The sequence below is a fragment of the Apodemus sylvaticus genome, chromosome 7 (genome assembly GCF_947179515.1).
Source record: "Apodemus sylvaticus chromosome 7, mApoSyl1.1, whole genome shotgun sequence".
Classification (NCBI taxonomy): domain Eukaryota; kingdom Metazoa; phylum Chordata; class Mammalia; order Rodentia; family Muridae; genus Apodemus; species Apodemus sylvaticus.
The window spans coordinates 21,950,018-21,969,352 of record NC_067478.1 but is presented as its reverse complement, the minus strand read 5'-3'; positions in this window follow the sequence as shown (position 1 = coordinate 21,969,352).

The following is a 19,335-nucleotide window of genomic DNA, read 5'->3' as shown; positions in this document are numbered from 1 at the left end:
TGCTATATGTACTTTACAAACAGGAGTGAAGGTGGTTAATAACTTGGTGACCTTTGAGGTCTCTCTGTATGAAAGAAACTACACAAGATCCTCTCCCAGACCCATAAGATACCACATGTAGTCAATCTTTAGAACCCATTTTTATAGAAGAGGTCACATGTACTTTACAAAAAGTTTCTATATAATAACGCCTTAAGCTTTATTGTGCACACAAAATTGAGTTGATTGACACAAGGAATTATTTCTAAAATTCTGCTGAATTTAAATATGCCTAAAATAAACCACCTGCTGTCGACTCTTACAGTTTGAGCCAACACTGGCTACTGAATTGTGTTGAACCAGACTTCCTTTTGACCTCTGAGGATCAATACTCTTAACCCACAGAATCTTTGATAGTTGATCTTGATTGTCAGCTCAATGGGATGTAGAAACGCCATGGGAAAATCTAGGACCTCACTATGAGACTTTATCTACATCAAGTTACTTGAGGTAAGAACGCCCACTCTAAATGTAGGAGGTACCAATCCTTGGCCTGGGGTCCCAGACTGAATAAAGAAAGAATACATGTAAGAACCAGCATTCATTTCCACTGACTGCAGATGCAAGGTGACCAGCTGCCTTTAGCTCTAGCTGTCATGACATCTCTGCCATGATGGTCTTTTCTCAAACTATTAGCTAAAATAAATTCATTCTTCCTAAATTTGCTTTTGTATTAGTCACAAGAACAAAACAAGTAAGTAATGTATAATGGTTACATATTATCCAGTTGGGCCACAAGCCTTGTTCACATCACTGATGAAGAAGGTAAGTTCCCCATGTTTTTTCATTGTTTCATCTTCTTCTTAATCATTAATATAAAGAGCTACATCAACCAGGAACTGTCCTCACTTATCTATGGTAGCCATAGATTTACTAAAATTACAAGTCTGGGGAACACAATGAAGCTTATGAAATTCACTAATTATATAGAATTTACAATGAAGAATAAATACTTCATAGCTCATTGCTAACCGAGAAAGTTATGTGCTACACATTTTTATAATAAGATTTATAATAAATGTGTATGTGCATTTATGTGCATTTACATACATGTATATGCATTCATATGGGTGCATATTTTTTTTTAACTTCTGACTATTGAGCAGTGATCAGCAGATCACTAGAGCCAGGGACAGGACTACAGAACCTTTTGGGCTAAAGCGACATTGTGCATATTTATTCTACTTGTGGTTGAAAGATATCAATGGGTTCTGAGTAGAGAAAAGACATAAGTAGCTATGATGTATAGAAGAATCAGTCCGGATGTCATAAAGAAGATGGATTAAGGTGGTCAGAGAGGAATCAAAGCTAGCAGAAAGGAGTGCCTTGCAGTGCCTTTACTGAAGCCACAGAGCTTAGGCTGGGAAGGGCAGAGGAGCCCTAAGGAGTAGTTGTTTTTAAGATAATAATTTAAAAGTGTGTTTATAATCTTTCCCGATAGATCAGATGGAAGGGCGAAAGGAAGAGAGGCATCAAATTATTTTGTTAATTATAGAGATTGAAAATAATTTGCACAATTATTTAAATTTAAAAAAATGAAGATTTCTTAAAATGTTTGATGAATTTTAAAAAATAACAAATAGTACATGGTAATTTAATGCATACCTTTGTTGTTTGATATTTAAATTATGTTAAACATGTCTATATCCTCATTTATGGTTTTGGTTAGTTTGTTTTTGTTTTTGGTTTGTTTGTTTTGTGGTAGAGCTTTACTATGTAGCCTAGGCTGACTCAAAATGCAACATTTTGCCTCCACCTCGTGTGTTCTGAGACATGGCAATGTTTAGCTCATCATTTATCATTTCTTTATGTTGAAAACATTCAAAATTATTTATTTTAGTTTCTGAAAGATACAGTACATCCTCAGTGACTGTCACCCTCCTGTAGTCCTACAGCAAGTCAGAACTTGTTACTTCACGTGATCAGCTTTCCATTACTGTGATGAAATGCTCGAGGCTGTCAACTAAAAGAAAGAAAAACTTATTTGCTGCCATTGTTTCTGAACCATGATGTAAAGAATATCCTGGCAGGAACAGGAGCTGTAGCGGAAGTGTTTGCCCTCACGGTGGTTTGAAAAGAGAATGGGGAAAGGGGCAATACCAGCACATCTTTTGTGGAAGTGTCCCCAGTGATCCATTTCCTTCAGTGAGACCCACTTCTTGATGTTTTCAAGCACTCTCTATGGAACCTTTGCCTATGGACAGCACCTTCAGCGTGTGGCCTTGAGTGGACATTTAAGAGGCAAACCATAATATTCTTATCCACCCATAACTTTATTCTGATCAATTACCCTTTCCTCATTCTTCCTTCTCACTCTTTCCAGCCTGAGTGACAGTACCTGCCATTCCTTTCACAACTTTGATGTGATCAAAATCTTTAGTTTCTGTCTCTGAGTGAGGTCTAGTGATATATATATATATGTCTTTCTGTGCATGGCTTACATCACTTAACATAATAGTCTCCAGGTCCACTCATGTGTCACAAGGACTAGATTTTCTTTTTAATGATCTAATAGTATTCCATGATCTAAAGTCATGACATTTTCTTTATGCATTCTGAACTCTTGTGTTTATTGAAGCATTGTTCACAATAGCTAAAAAATCTGAGATGATGCCTACATGTTACCTATTAGGATTTTGTTGACAGCTATTTAAGGACAGAGGGGCCTATTTGTGAATTAGGAGAGGTGTATCTTGAGTGGTAATGTTAAGGGCTTGGTCTTGAGTGCATTTGTGATTCTCCTGAGTCAGCAGAGTGGGAAATACCCAAGGTAAGTGAACCAGCATATGGTGTTCAACAGCACAGAGAAAGTACTTAAAGTGACGAAGAGAAATGAAACAATCAACATATGAGAGGAACAGGTAAGGAAGGGCCCTAGAGGGTCCCATTTTTAGGTGTTGTAGAGATAAAGGAAGACCAGAAGTGCAAAGTCTCACCCTCCTGACGCAAACTCTCTTTGGTGTCTGCCTTTGCCACCTATTTCTGCACCAGCAATATGTCACTTTAATTCCTGTAGCTATGAGTTAGATTTTTAACGATGGATTTTAATATCAGGTGGAGTCAGCTCTTGTCATTAGTTTTCATAATTGTCCCTCTTGTCTTCTGAATTTACTTACCTAGATATACTTTTTAATACAGTGCTGCCTGTGTTGAAACAAGTTGATGGCTAAATTTTAAATCATTTATGATTTAATTGATACCTTTATGATATTAAGTCTTACTTTCCAAGAGAATGGTATTTCTCTCCATTTATTCAAATATACTTTTATATGCCTTTGTAAGGTTTTAAAATCTTCTTTATAAAGGCTCTAAATAAGTTTTGATTGGTTTATTCCTGCACATCTATATTTTTTTCTGTTATAAATTGAATACTTTCTCTTCAGTGTTCTTCTAGCCAGTGGTTGCTAATATATGGGGAAGTTACTCATTTTTGTATAGCCAATTTTTACCCAGAGACTGACTAAATGCTCTTACTCATTTTGAAGGATCTTTAGTTCCTCACAGCTTGCCAGAACAATAATATGATAATAATTCAAAAAATAGCAATGTTAGGTATTATTTTCAAATATGTTCTTCTTTTGTCTTCAGGGTTGAGATAATTAGCATAGCTAGATGCTCTTCTGTTTTACCAGAATCCAACAGAGAAAGCTACTCTTATTTGGATGTTAATTGTGCTGTTAGCTGGGTTCTTTGAGATAAGTTGGTGTTCTTAAGAATTAGTTGCATTTTTTGTTAAAAAGAATGACAGAGGAATCTCACAAGTGGTCAAAATACAGAGACTACACAACTGTGGAGTACTCACTTGTCTTGGGTTTTATATCTGTCAAGAGACACTATGACCAAAGGATAACATTTAATTAGGGCAGGCTTACAGTTTCAGAGGTTTAGTCCATTATCATCATGACAGGAAGCTTAGCAGCTTGCAGGCAGACATGGTCATGGTTGGAGCTAAGAGTTCTATATCTTGATCTGCAGGCAGCAGAAGGAGATTATGGCTTGATCATATGAGACCTCAAAGTCTACTCCCACAAGTGACATACTTCCTCCAACAAGGCCACACCTATTCCAACAAGGTCATACCTCCTAATAGTGCCACTCCCTATGGGCCAGCATTCAAACACATGATTATATGGGGACCATACCTATTCAAACTACCACATCACATAGCCTCTCTTCAGGGCTCAGGGAGGCTCATTTCAGGAAAGGGATGGAAAGAGCCTAAAAGCCAGAGTTCAGGGAGAACTGAGATGAAACAGTGTCTTTTGGACATAAAAGAGGTACTGTACTCACGATTCAAAGTATCTAAGGTTGCCTACCCACGACCCACAGAAGATAAAAACTTTCAACGACACAGCATAGACCCAGAATGGGAACACAAGCCCCACACTGACGGTTGATGGCTTGGAGGGGAAAAAGAGTCAATTTTCTTTAGGAGCATGCTCCCTGGTAAGTTACCCATGTTTCAGTGGAGGGCTCTATATCCACACACATAAAGGGATCACTAATTATTATACTCCACAAATTATAAAAAAAATAAGAAAAAGAAGAAAAGAAGATACAAATTTGGAAGAAGGATGTTGGGGAGATATAGGAAGATTAGAAGTGTGGGGGAGTGAGTATGATCAAGATACATTATATATGGACATGAAATTCTTAAAGAATAGCTAGAATATTGTACCTTTAAAATAAAAAAATAAACACAATACAGAGTCTGGGACTCATTTCTAGAATTTAGAGGTACAGTGTCGTGTTCAGCACTCAACATTTGTGTCTAGCAACTTAATCCATTCCATGGTATGTAAGCCTCTGCCTAAAGATACACTCATTATACTAAAATAACATTCTCCTGTGTGCAATTGAATTTTATCAAATCCTTTTTTATCCTCCATAAAATATGAATTTTATCCTTTAGTGAAATGATATGATAGGTTCTAATGTCAAATCAGTTCAGTTAGGTTATTGAAATGGTCCTTTTAATTGTACTTTAGGCAATTAAATTCTTACATTTATAGTCATAAGCAAGCATAGTTTAGAGACTATTTTGGAGTTTACTTTGTCATGAGATTATTTTTTTCAAAAGCAGGCATGTTTGAGCTTAAAAATAAATCAGAAACACTCCATACACACATACATTTTCATGTAAGATTTATACAAGTAAATGTATATGCACATATATAACATTGTGTGGCACACACTATCATTTAAGGTTTCAAATTCATTTCCTTACAAACATTTGGGGCCTAATACATCAACCTATGGTACACAATTTGGTTGCCAGTACCTTCCAAAATTGGGGCTTCCCAGCACACACCCACCCCAATTGGGCTTCCCAGTGTTCCTCAAATTGTTTATCTACTTAGTTTTTCTTCAATCTTCAGTCATTTTTCAGGAAAATAATTTTTATTCTATTCTAGCTTTCTGAAATTTTTGGAGTTTTAGGTAAGATTTTAAAAAATTATATATATGAGCCTCCAGGTGTCTGCTTCAGGATCTGAACAGCTTGGGCCACAGCACTCAGTCTCCAGGAAGTGCAAGAGGCCTGGTGTGCACCCAGAGGCAGATTGAGAGCACACAGCTTGCTCCGGCTGCACTGAGCTTAGGTTCCAGTCCTGAAGCCTCTGGCAGGAGCCTTCAGATCTCTGCTTTGGGATCCAGAACAGCCTGGGCTGCAACAACACATCTTCAGATCCTGCAGGAGGCCAGAGAGGCACCCAGGAGGCTGGCTGGGAGGAGTCAGTGTGCTCTGGAGAGTCCAGCAGGCCCCGGCAGGAGCCTTCAGGTGTCTGCTTCAGGATCTGGACAGCCTGGGCCACAGCACCCTGTCTACAGGCAGTGCAGGAGGTCTTGGGAAGAGGCAGCTTGCACTGGTAAGTCCAGTATTGACAAGACCAATTAACACCAGTGAGAACTAGATGGCAAAAGGCAAACGCAGGAACGTAACTAACAGAAATCAAGGCAATAGGGCAGCATCTGAACCCAATTCTCCTTTAAAAGCATGTCCTGGATACACCATCACACCAGAAAAACAAGATTTGGATTTAAAATCACTGGTCATGATGCTGGTAGAGGAACACATGAAGGACACACTTAAAGAAATTCAGGAGCAAATGGATCAAAAGTTAGAAGCCCTTACAAGGGAAACACAAAAATCATTGAAAGAAATTCAAGAGAATACAAAAGCCAACAAGGAGGAAACGCAAAAATCACTTAAAGAAATACAGGAGAACTTTGGTCAACAGGCTGAGGTCATGAAAGAGGAAACACAAAAATCTCTTAAAGAATTACAGCAAAGCACAAACAAGGAAGTCAAGGAGCTAAGCAAAACCATCCAGGATCTAAAATCAGAAGTAGAAACAACTAAAAAAAAACTCAAAGGGAGACAACTTTGGAGATAGAAAACCTTGGGAAGAAATCAGGGGACATAGATGCAAATATCAACAACAGAATACAAGAGATAGAAGAAAGAATCTCAGATGCTGAAGATACCATAGAAACCATGGACTCAACAGTTAAAGAAAATGCAAAATGCAAAAAGCTTGTAACCCAAAACATCCAGGAAATCCAGGACACAATGAGAAGACCAAACCTAAGGATTATAGGCATAGATGAGAGTGAAGATTTACAAATTAAGGGCCAGAAAATATCTTCAATAAAATTATGGAAGAAAACTTCCCTAACCTAAAGAGAGAGATGCCCATGAATATAAAAGAAGCCTACAGAACTTCAAACAGACTGGACCAGAACAGAAATACTTCCCGTCACATAATAATCAAAACCCCAAATGTAGTAAACAAAGAAAGAATATTAAAGGCAGTAAGAGAAAAAGGCCAAGTAACGTATAAAGGAAGACCTATCAGAATCACAGCAGACTTCTCACCTGAGACTATGAAAGCTAGAAGATCCTGGGCAGATCTCATGCAGATTCTATAAGAACACAAATGCCATCCAAAACTACTATACCCAGCAAAACTCTCAATCACCATAGATGGAGAAACTCAGATATTCCATGACAAAACAAAGTTTACTCAATATCTATCCACAAACCCAGCCCTACAAAGGATAATAGGAGGAAAACACCAATACAAGGAAGGAATCTTCACCCTGGAAAAAGCAAGATAGTAACCTTCTTTCATCAAACCCAAAAGAAGTTAACCAATCAAATTTAAAAAATAACATCAAAAAATGACAGGAAGTAATAACCACTATTCCTTAATATCTCTTAACATCAATGGACTCAATGCTCCAATAAAAAGACATAGACTAAACAACTGGATACGTAAACAGGACCCTACATTTTGCTGCATACAGGAAACACACATCAGGGTCAAAGGCATACATTACCTTAGAGTAAAAGGCTGGAAGACAATTTTACAAGCAAATGGTCTCAGGAAACAAGCTGGAGTAGCCATTCTAATATCAGATAAAATTGACTTTCAACCCAAAGTCATCAAAAGAGACTCTGAGGGACACTTCTTGCTGGTCAAAGGAAAAATACAACAAGAAGAACAAGAACTGGAGGTCAGCAAGCAGAAGAATGCGAATTGATCCATCCTTGTCTCCTTGTACTAAGCTCAAATCCAAATGGATCAAGGACCTCCACATAAAGCCAGACACTCTGAAGCTAATAGAAAAGAAACTGGGGAAGACCCTTGAGGACATCGGTACAGGGAGAAAGTTTCTGAACAGAACACCAATAGCGTATGCTCTAAGAGCAAGAATTGACAAATGGGACCTCATAAAATGACAAAGTTTCTGTAAGGCAAAGGACACCATCAAGAGGACAAATCGGCAACCAACAAATTGGGAAAAGATCTTCACCAATCCTACATCAGATAGAGGGCTAATATCCAATATATATAAAGAAATCAAGAAGTTAAACTCCAGAAAACCGAACAACCCTATTAAAAAATGGGGTACAGAGTTAAACAAAGAATTCTCACCTGAAGAACTTCGGATGGCAGAGAAGCATCTTAAAAAATGCTCAACTTCATTAGTCATTAGGGAAATGCAAATCAAAACAACCCTGAGATTTCATCTTACACCAGTCAGAATGGCTAAGATTAAAAATTCAGGAGACAGCAGGTTTTGGAGAGGGTGTGGAGAAAGAGGAACACTCCTCCACTGCTGGTGGGGTTGCAAATTGGTACAACCACTCTGGAAATCAGTCTGGCGGTTCCTCCGAAAACTGGGCACCTCACTTCCAGAAAATCCTGCTATACCACTCCTGTGCATATACCCAGGATTCCCCACCATGTAATAAGGATACATGCTCTACTATGTTCATAGCAGCCCTATTTATAATTGCCAGATGCTGGAAAGAACCCAGGTATTCCTCAACAGAAGAGTGGATGCAAAAAATGTGGTATATCTACACAATGGAGTACTATTCAGCCATTAGAAACAATGAATTCATGAAATTCTTAGGCAAATGGATGGAGCTAGAGAACATCATATTAAGTGAGGTAACCCAGACTCAAAAGGTGAATCATGGTATGCACTCACTAATAAGTGGATATTAACCTAGAAAACTGGAATACCCAAACATAACCCACACATCAAATGAGGTACAAGAAGAAAGGAGGAGTGGCCCCTGGTTCTGGAAAGACTCAGTAAAGCAGTATTCGGCAAAACCAGAACGGGGAAGTGGGAAGTGGTGGGTGGGAGGACAGGGAAGAGAAAGGGGCTTACGGGACTTTCGGGGAGTGGGGGGCTAGAAAAGGGGAAATCATTTGAAATGTAAATAAATTATATCAAATAAATAATTTAAAAAAAACTTAAAAAAAAGGAAAAAAAAAGAAAACAACAACAACAACAACAAAAAAAAAAAAAACCAAAAAACTGCATGGTATTGGCACAGTGACAGACAAGTGGACCAATGGAATAAAATTGAAGATCCAGAAATGAATCCACACAACTATGGTTACTTGATCTTTGACAAAGGAGCCGAAAACACCCAGTGGAAAAAAGATAGCCTTTTCAACAGATGGTGCTGGTTCAATTGGAGGTCAGCATGCAGAAGAATGCGAATTGATCCATTCTCATCTCCATGTACTAAACTTCACTCCAAGTGGATCAAGGACCTCCATGTAAAACCAGACACACTGAAACTAATAGAAAAGAAGCTGGGGAAGACCCTTGAGGACCTGGGCACAGGGGAAAAGTTCTGAACTGATCACCAATAGCTTATGCTCTAAGATCAAGAATTGACAAATGGGACCTCATAAAATTACAAAGTTTCTGTAAGGCAAAGGACACTGTTAAAAGGACAAAATGGTAACCTTCAAATGGTAACCATTCACCAACCCTACATCTGATAGAGGGCTAATATCTAATATATACAAAGAACTCAAGAAGTTAGACCCCAGGGAACCAAATAACCCTATTAAAAATGGGGTACAGAGCTTAACAAAGAATTTTCACCTGAAGAAATTTGGATGGCTGAGAGGCACCTTAAGAAGTGCTCAACATCATTAGTCATTAGGGAAATGCAAATCAAAGCAACCCTGAGATTTCACCTCACACCAGTCAGAATGGCTAAGGTCAAAAACTCAGGAGACAGCAGGTGTTGGTGAGGATGTGGAGAAAGAGGAACACTCCTCCACTGCTGGTGGGGCTGTAAGATGGTACAACCACTTTGGAAATCAGTCTGGCGGTGCCTCAGAAAACTGGACATGAGACTTCCAGAGGACCCTGCTATACCTCTCCTGGGCATATACCCAAAGGATTCCCCAGCATGCAATAAAGACTCATGCTCCCTTATGTTCATAGCAGCCTTATTTATAATAGCCAGAAGCTGGAAAGAACCTAGATGTCCCTCAAAGGAGGAATGGATACAGAAAATGTGGTGTATTTACACAATGGAATACTACTCAGCATTTAGAAACAATGAATTCACAAAATTTTTAGGCAAATGGTTTGATCTGGAAAATATCATCCTAAGTGAGGTAACCCAATCATAAAAGAATACACATGGAATGCAATCTCTGATAAGTGGATATTAATTAGCCCAGAAGCCCTGAATACCCAAGGCAGAAATCGCATAACAAATGACTCTCATGAAGAAGTATGGAGAGGCTCCTGATCCTGGAAAGGATTGACCTAGCATTGGAGGGGACGATAAGGACAGAGAAAAAGGAGGGAGGTGATCGGAGAATGGATGGAGAGAAGAAGGTTTATTGGACATATGGGGAGGGGGGATCCTGGAAACTGGAAATCATTTGGAATGTAACCAAAGAATATAGAAAATAAAAAAATTATATATATTATGTGCACATGAACATATAAGTGCAGGAAGTTGGAAAGCCCAGAAGGGGGTGTCCTTCCTACCTGTTGGAGGTAGAAGCCTCTGAGAAATGTCCAGCGTGCCTGGGTGTCCAGCCTGCAGGAGCTGAGGTTGCAGGCCGTTGGGAGCTGTCTAGTGTGGCTTTCAAGAGCTGAACTCAGGTCCTTTGTCAGAGCAATACCAACTCTTTACCACTGAGACATCTCCAGCCTTACTTTTTTCTTTCCTAAATTCACTAAATCTGGGTATGTACCATTCTTATGTCTAAATTTCAGTATTTCTTACAAACTTTGATTTAAAGACTCTATTAGCTTTGGATTCACTTTGATCAATTGTATAGATAACTTCATATTTTCTTTTTTGCTTAGGAGCTATTTTTCTTTGAGCTAACTTTTTAATACCCAACAGTGATGAGTTCAATTGTCTTCATTTGTGTTTCAAGCTTTAAGCATTTGAGAACCATTACGTTTTCTTACGATCACTTTGAAGTCACTCAGTGTCCTAGATCCTTCCTGCTGTATTCTAAATCCAATTAATATTTGTCCTTCTTTCACTACAAGTAATATAGTTCAATAATAAGTTTCCCCTGAGAATTTGTAAGTCTTTCCCACATTTTATTCATTTATATGATTCTGTTGGATTATTATCACCCCACTTCCCCACTATCTTCCAGATCCACTCTCCCATCTCCCCACCCCTTCCCCACTTCATGTAAACCATCAAGTCCAAGTTGTCCAGCCAGTAAATTCATAGGTGTGCGGCGATCCCCTGGAGTGTAGGCAACCTACCAGTGGCCACAGCTTTAAAGGAAATTGGTTTTTTTTCTCCTAGCAACCATTGACTGCCAATTACTCCTCAGAGAGCCTCTTCCCCGCTCCATGCAGGAATGTTGACTGGCTTGACATTGCACAGGTTTCGTACAGGCAGCCACAGTGGCTGTGTGTTCTTGTGTACAGCAGCCTGTACTTTCCAGAAGACTGTTTTGCTCTGGTCCTCGCCAACTCCTGTCTCTTAAAGATCTTCCATTCCTTCTTCCATTACAGTCCCCAAGCCTCAGTGTGATAGAGAGGTCCTCAGTGAGATTTGTGGCTGAGAAATCTCCTGACACTTATTCTCTACACTTTGACCTGTTGTCAATTTCTACGTTGACCACTTTCCATAACCCAAAGAAACTTGTTTGATATGGTATGAGTACTTCACTAGTATATGAAGATGTGCATTGAGAAGAGATTTTGATACTATGCCCATTTAGCAAGATAATAGTAGTAGGTTCACCCCTGGGACATATGAGCTCCGTAATCATGAATTCTTGGCCAGATTTACTGTAATAGGCACTTATTTTCTCCTGTGGAGTAGGCCTTAATTCCAAATACAAAGCCACTGGTTGCTTCTATAAGGTTTGTACCAATACTGCACCCATGGTCATATCTTGTCAGGCTGGTTAGTATTGTAGCTCACAGAGTTCAGAGCTGGGTAAGGCTGTTAATTACTCCACCTCTACCCAAAGCAACCTGCATAGTTCCTTCTAGTACTGTGGAAACTAGTCAGCATGGAGGAAGCTTCTTGCCCAACACCAACTTGGTTTTTACAAGCGCTCTGACAAAATTGTGTGATGTTTTCAGCAATAGTGTCTTATCACCAAGTTCTGGTGGACAAACAAGAGTGGTGTTAACAGTGTGCATTATTTGGGGTGGTCACTGGGACATCCCTATTCAACAATTTGTGAAGAGGTATTCTATACCCAACAATGAATTTTTTGCTTAACAACCTTTGACTTTTGGTAAGAACATTATAGTTCGGGGTGACTCCAACTAAGTTCTTCTTTATGAATGTGGTACAGACTGCTTTTATTTCTCTAGGGGAAGCATTACAGAAAATTCATGATCAGAATCATTTAAATATGACATAGGCCATGGAAAATGGTTGCATAATCTTTGCTCATGAATTAAAGTTTTCTAATATATAGACATGTACATATATTCATAAGTGCAAATGCATATACTGGCATTCCATATTTCATTACAGTGTCCTATCCACATCACCAAATGTATCTCACATCCTGATGCTTATTTGATGCCCAGTATATGTAGAGGTTAACAGTTCTTGCCTCTATTATGCCTCTGTCATTTGCACTATCAGTATTTTGATAAGGTATTTTTCCATATATGATGTCTGATGACTACTGTGTTTTCACACCAAGTTTTCAGTTTAATTAACATTAAATTCACATATTTTTTCATACCACTCAATTTAAATTTTTATCATTAAAGCTAATTTCATGCTTCTTACTATTTTACTGTGTTTTGGCCTGGTTTCCATTTTTAATCCTCACTGATACAATCAACGTTTAATATTTGTTTGCTTGTGCATCTTTGTCGCTCTTTCTGATTTTCAACTTTTTATATGTCTTGTTTCAGAAAGACACTAAAATGTTGTTTTTGTTTATTTATGGACAATCAAAACATCTCTGTCTAATAACAGGAAGCTTGGTCTCTTTGTGCACATGCGGAGGCAGAGACTGATTGATATAAGGCAGTCTTCTTCAATTGTTTGTCCACCTAATTTTTTGAGATACAGGATCTCCTTGAGCCTGGAACTCACTGTGTCAGACAGGCTGGAGCCCCCAGGGGCCTCCTGTGTCCACTTCCACTCCTGGGGCTTACAGTGTGTGTTTCTGCACCCAGCTCTTACACGGCACTCAGGATTTGAACTCAGGTCCTCATGCTTGCAAGGTAAATGCCTTACCCACTGAGCCATCCCCTCACCCCAGCTGTGAGAGTGCAGGTGTCTTCATCAGTTTGTGTCCTGAGGTTGATGTGGTAGTTTCTTAATCCTTTATTTAGTAGTCCCTAGTACTTTTCTCAAGACATTCCTCAATCTATTTTAAGGATTAAGTGTTCCCTTTTGAAGCTTTACTTTAAAATAATGAATTTAGTGTGTTCTTCAGCCTCTCCTTACCAGCCCAGCATCACTGAGGTTTTAAAATAATGAAATGTAATCATTATTTGATATGCCAGATACATTTTCTCAATAATGAGTTTTGACACCTGCGTTCAATTCTGTATACATTCGTAACAATTATTCAGACTTTTCTCTTTTGTAATGCACTTAGGATTAACTGGCAGTACTCTCTTCTCTAGATTTTTTAGTCCTTAAATTTTTAAGTTGCTTCATCCATCAGTTGGTGAACTGATGGAAGATTCCAGTTAATCTTACAGCCTGGGTCCTTGCAAGACTCTGATAGCATTGTCTTTTATGCACTGGACACGAATTGTTTGTTGTTGATGATTGTTTGTTTTAAATGATTTTACTGAATTTATTTGTTGACAATTTCACACACGTATAGTCAGTCCATGATTTCCTGCAACCTCTCCCCGACTCTCATCTCCCTCCTACCCCTATTCCTCCCCTCTCCCTACAAATCCATTTCCCATTCTCAAGGAGACAGGGGCTTATGAAGCCCAGGGTGTGAAAGCCTCGAACTTGCTATACAACCAAAGCCACCCTTGACTTCCAGAATCCCATGCCTTCGCCCCACCTCCCCCACCGGCCCAGTCTGTGCTTATACACCTGTACTACCACCCCAGGGCTGCCAAGTTGGTTGTGAATTAGCCTCTTCTTTCCATCAACAGTCTGCATATGGATAACTGCCTTTTGGATTTTCAGGCCTCTGAACCCTTTCATTTGCACAGAGGACATTCATGATCAGAACAATTTTCTTCTTTTGTTGGTGACTTACTTTTTTTTTCATTTTTTCTTTTCTTTTTTCTTTTTTCTTTTTCTTTACTTTTTTTCCCCCACTGGAGGTTAGATGCACAGAATTTAGTTTAGTGAGATCAGCTGTGCTCAAATCTGGGGCCGGGCACTCAATATTTGCATGGCTGTGGACGATTAACTCCTGTGCTTCTATCTGCTAGCCTGCAAAGTGAGAATCATCAGGACATTCCTTTTAACAGGTTGACATGTACGTGTATATGTGTGTCTACAGATGTGGATGCTTTTCTGTGTGTGTGTGTGTGTGTGTGTGTGTGTGTGTGTGGTGGGATGAATTACCCAAGGAGGTCAAGACCACAGCAGGATAATGGTTGAGAAGCCAGTTTTGTGGATGTTTCACTCTTATTGCTTCTTCTTTTTGATTTTCTAAATTTTATTATAAAAATTGCAACTAAATAGAAACAGCACATACCAAAATTAACCAGATTCAAAGTCTATACAACTCAATGAACTTCTATACAGTTAGAATTAGAATGGAAACTGTCAAGCTTTACATTAAATTTTATATTTTCACTATCAAATATACCTTATGCAATTCTAACACCAAAACCATAGACTCCGTGACAGAGTTAAAACCAGAAAAACAAAGAGCTTTGCATCCTCCTTCATAACCACTTACCTGTCCCCAGCCTCCCTCATCTCCCTGTATTTAGCCTTTTTTTTGTTCTTTCTTTTTTAGTTATACTGCACCCACATATACATTTGTTTACATATATACATATATTATTAGTTAGATTCTGCATCTGAGGGAGAGTATAGAGTCTATTGCTTCCTGAGATTGCATGATCTCTCTTCATATTATACATTCTAAATTCACCAATTTTCCCACAAAATTTTTAACTTCATTTTTCTTTAGAGTTGAGTAGTATATATATATATATATATATATATATGAATCTATTTGTAACATGTTGTATACATTATATATGTACACACAGACACATACACATATGCATTTCAGTCTCCATTCATCTGTTAATGGACAATCAGATTAATTCAAATTCCTTGCTATAGTGAATGGATCAGCAATAACTGGACTGTTTTGCCAATTTCTTTCTTCTCTTTGGTTTCTTTTGGTCATTTATTTTCATTTTGATAATTTAAAAGAATGTCATCTTGGGGCCGGAGAAATTAGCATAGCAGTTAAGAGGAGTATGTGTTGCTCTTACAGACATTGAAAGTTCCATCCCAAGCACTCACACACACACACACACACACACACACACATACACACACATATCTCACATGGTAGATATATATCTCACTCACATATGTACATATGAATATACATATGTGAGTGTGTGGGGTGTGTGTGTGTGTGTGTGTGAGTGCATCCAGTTCCAGAGGCTCCTGTGCCTGTTTCTTCACCAGCCAGCACACATGTGGTACTCAGACATACATGCAGGCAGAACACCAATACACATAAGGTCACAATCAATTGCTCTTACAAAAACCCATAAATTGCCAGCTCTTTCTACTGCCGCTCCTTGGTCATCTCTTCCTTCAGTTAACACAAGAGATTGCTGGCTTGTCTCCCTGAAGTTGGGTGTTGGTCATCAAGTTGACTCCCAGGGAGACAGAGCTCTCTGCAGAAGAGCACTCCCTAGTCTAGAGTCTCCGTGACTCTCCTCTGCTTACACACAGGCTCTGCCTAGGGAGCAGGCTTCACGTAACTGCTCACCATCCACATTTCAAGGACAGGATCATGTCTCTCATATTCTATCTAGCCTTTTAAAACCTAACTGTAAGCACACTCACCTAGAAAAATCTCCAGTCTCCTCTGATTTTGATACCCACCCCATGTCCTATTTCCATTCCTCGCTGTACTTCCGGTCTGTTTCTGTTTCATTCATCTTTTCCCTCTACAGGTAGCACCTGAGGGCTAAAATTAAGCTCAATTCAGCTTAACCCTTTTCCTCTGCTCTTGGCACGCAGATACACATAGCAAATCTTTGTTGGGTGATTTAAGAATTGGACGCTGTGCACAGAACTGGGATTGGATTGGCCTCAAACCTTACAGTAGCCCATCTTCTCTTCCTTAGAAGCCGTTGTTAGCTTCCTCTCTGTAAGTTAGCCATACCAGGCAAGGTATTTGGGGTCTAAGGTGATTTTCTAAACTGTGTAGAATCAGTAAGTTGGAAAACAAGAATTAAACATCAGGCTTGGAAGTTTCCTTCAAAACTGGAGCAATGCCCTAGCTGATGGTTGTTAAAGGCTGGGCGTGAGGTCTCTGAGCTCAGGTGCCCAGGGCACTGCCTGCTGCCCGCCTCCAGGTCGTCCGTTTCATAAGCTCTGCCAGGTTCTGATAGAAAAAGAAACGCCCGCACACTCATACCGGGAAGGTGGAGGTGACAGGGTCTCCTCTGTAATGAGCAGTGGGCTGGACTGGGAAGGTTAAAGGTGAGTTCCCAGATGGTTGCACCGAAGATTTCAATTCTCCCACTTAATTCAGGCAGCCTGACTGTCAGAAGCAGCCCAGAGCAATTAGGGCGCATGCGCCTCCCTTAGGAGCGCTTTAACAATGCCACTCAGTCCTGTGCCAGAAACTCTTCATTAGGCCATCCCTAGCCCAGAAGAGGCAGGGCTTTGTCCTGGGCCCTACCTTCTCCCAAGCGGGAACAATTTGGGGTTTTGGCTTAGTAAAAATAATGAATCAGAACAGAGTGACTTTACCAGGGTATCTAATTGGCTCCAACGCCGTGCTGAATTTTGATTCTACTTAACAGCTACTTTTAAGCTGCTAAGTATGTTCAAATGATTAGATTTGGGGGGGGGGATTAAAGGGAGGGATGATGAATTAATGGCTTATCGTGTAATAAGAAGCCACATTTAAGACTCATCTGCTACAGACCACTAAATTGCTGGGAGCTACTGCTAGGTCAGATTAAAACATCAGAGTCCTAGGACACAGTAATGCCCACGGGTGTCTGGACGTTAGGGTTGAATCTCACAGTTAGTCCATTATATCTGTGATTTGAGATATGATATTTAACTGTGGAGGGCCACTACATGGGTATAACAGCTGAATGATAACTGGATTTGACTGAGACCACACCTGACCTTTGATAAGCACTCTGCAAATGAGGCTACATATTAAGAATCTATAATCTAAAAACTGAAACCCAAACTGCTACAGAAAGACAAACCTTTGAGTTTCATATCTTGAATCACTTTGGTTTCTGAGCATTCCAATTGGACATATTCAGCTGTAATTCTTTGAAAATGTGTCCAAGTCCGAAGTCCTCAGGTCTGAAACCAACCAGGACACAAGCATTCTGTTTCTTTATTTTTTATTTTTTATTTTTATTTTTCATTAGGTATATTCTTTATTTACATTTCAAACATTGTCCCCTTTCCTGGTTCCCCCTCCCACAAAAATCCCATAAGCCATCTCCCCTTCCCCAGTCAACCCTCCCCCACTTCCCTGTCTTGGTATTCCTCTACACTAAGGCATCAAGTCTTTCCAGGACCAAGGATCTCTCCTCCCTTTGGTGTCTAATAAGACCATCCTCTGCTGCCGATGTGTCTGGAGCCATGGGTAACTCCATGTGTACTCTTTGGTTGATGGTTTTGTCCCTGGGAGCTCTGGGAGTACTGGGTAACTCATACTGTTGTTCCTCCTGTGGCGCTGCAAACCTCTTCAGCTCCTTGGATCCTTTATCTAGCTCCTCCATTGGGGACCCTGTGCTCAGTTCAATGGCTGGCTCAGAGTGTCTTCCTCTGTATCTGTCATGCACTAGGAGAGCCTCCCAGGTGATAGCTATATCCGGCTCCTGTCAGCCAGCACGGACACAAGAATTTTGAATAAGGGATACTCAACCTCTGATGTTATGGCTGACTTGGCAAGGTCACACAGTGGTGGGTGGGGCTGCAGGGGCACATGGGTGTGACTGTGTATGTATCTTCATACATATGTGTATATGAGCATATGCTTGTGAACACATGCATGTGGAGGCCAGAGATAATGTATGGCATTTCCTTGATCACTTTGGATTTTTATTTACTGGAGTAGGGTCTCTTGTTGAACCTGGAACTTGCCAGTTAGGATAGTCTTGCCAGCTCACTCCGGGGATTCTGGGTCTCTACCTCCCGATAGGCTGGCCACTACTTCAATCTATCTTTCTATGTGGCTGCCAGGGTTCCCAACTCTGGTCCTTATGCTTGCATAGCAAGTGCTTGCTTTATCCATTGAGTCAACTCCATGACCACCTCTCATTTTTTTTTTATTCCAAGCTTATTATATGACATATCTAATAATAATTTTTCATCTCAAATTTAAAAAATATTTTACTTAATTTTTTTTCATCTACCAAATGTATATTGATGACCTTTACTCCGAGGAGATAGGGATCTGGCCTCCACAGCATCAGCACCTAAGCAACAGTGAAAGAGGCAGCAAAACTGCATTGTAATCACGCAGGATCTGTAATTGAGGCCTGGAGACAGAATCCTGGCTTCTTAAAAAAAAACCAGTTACCTTATGTGATTGTTTTTGTTTTAATCCCAGGTGTGGCCTCTGGGACTGCTTCAGATTGTCCACATCCACCAACTATGATTGTCTCGTGCTCTAGAGGGGGCTTAATTTTTGCCAACTTCAGATCGTTTACAGTTGTGACTTTGGAGAGTGTATACATGGGAGAACCCCAGACAGCTTGTGGAGGCTGCTGTTCCCCCCGCGGTTGCCCCCACCCCCACTGTCTGTCCTTGTAGTTACCAACACTTCCACCACTGCTGCTGCTGCTGCTGTTGCTGCTGCTGCTGCTGCTGCTGCTGCTGCTGCTGCTGCTGCTGCTGGTGATGGTGATGGTGGTATTCACTGTTGCTGCTGGGTTGCTGTTTGTTTTGCTGTTTTGCTGTTTTGTTGTTTTGCTGGATTGCTGGTTGGAGATACCCTGACCACAGAGATTAGAATTTGCCCCAAGGAACCTGATGCTGCTAGTCAGCAGGAATTACTCTAAAGAGGTCTATGCCCCTTTCCCCTTTAGCCTTCTTTCTCTCCTACGTAGTGTTGGGGGGGGGTTGGAAGGGATTAGGGTAGAATAAGGGTTGGAAGGGTGGAAGATATAGGAGCACAATAAAAGTAGACCAAACGTACGCCAACAGAGGTCTGTCTGGGATATAGTAGATTCATTGAGTATATCAAGGCCAAGATGGTGAATAGGAGCTATTTGTTAAGGCCCAAGCATCAAAACCGGAAGGATGGTAGATGATGGTGGGAGAGGCTTTCCTGGCAGTGGTGG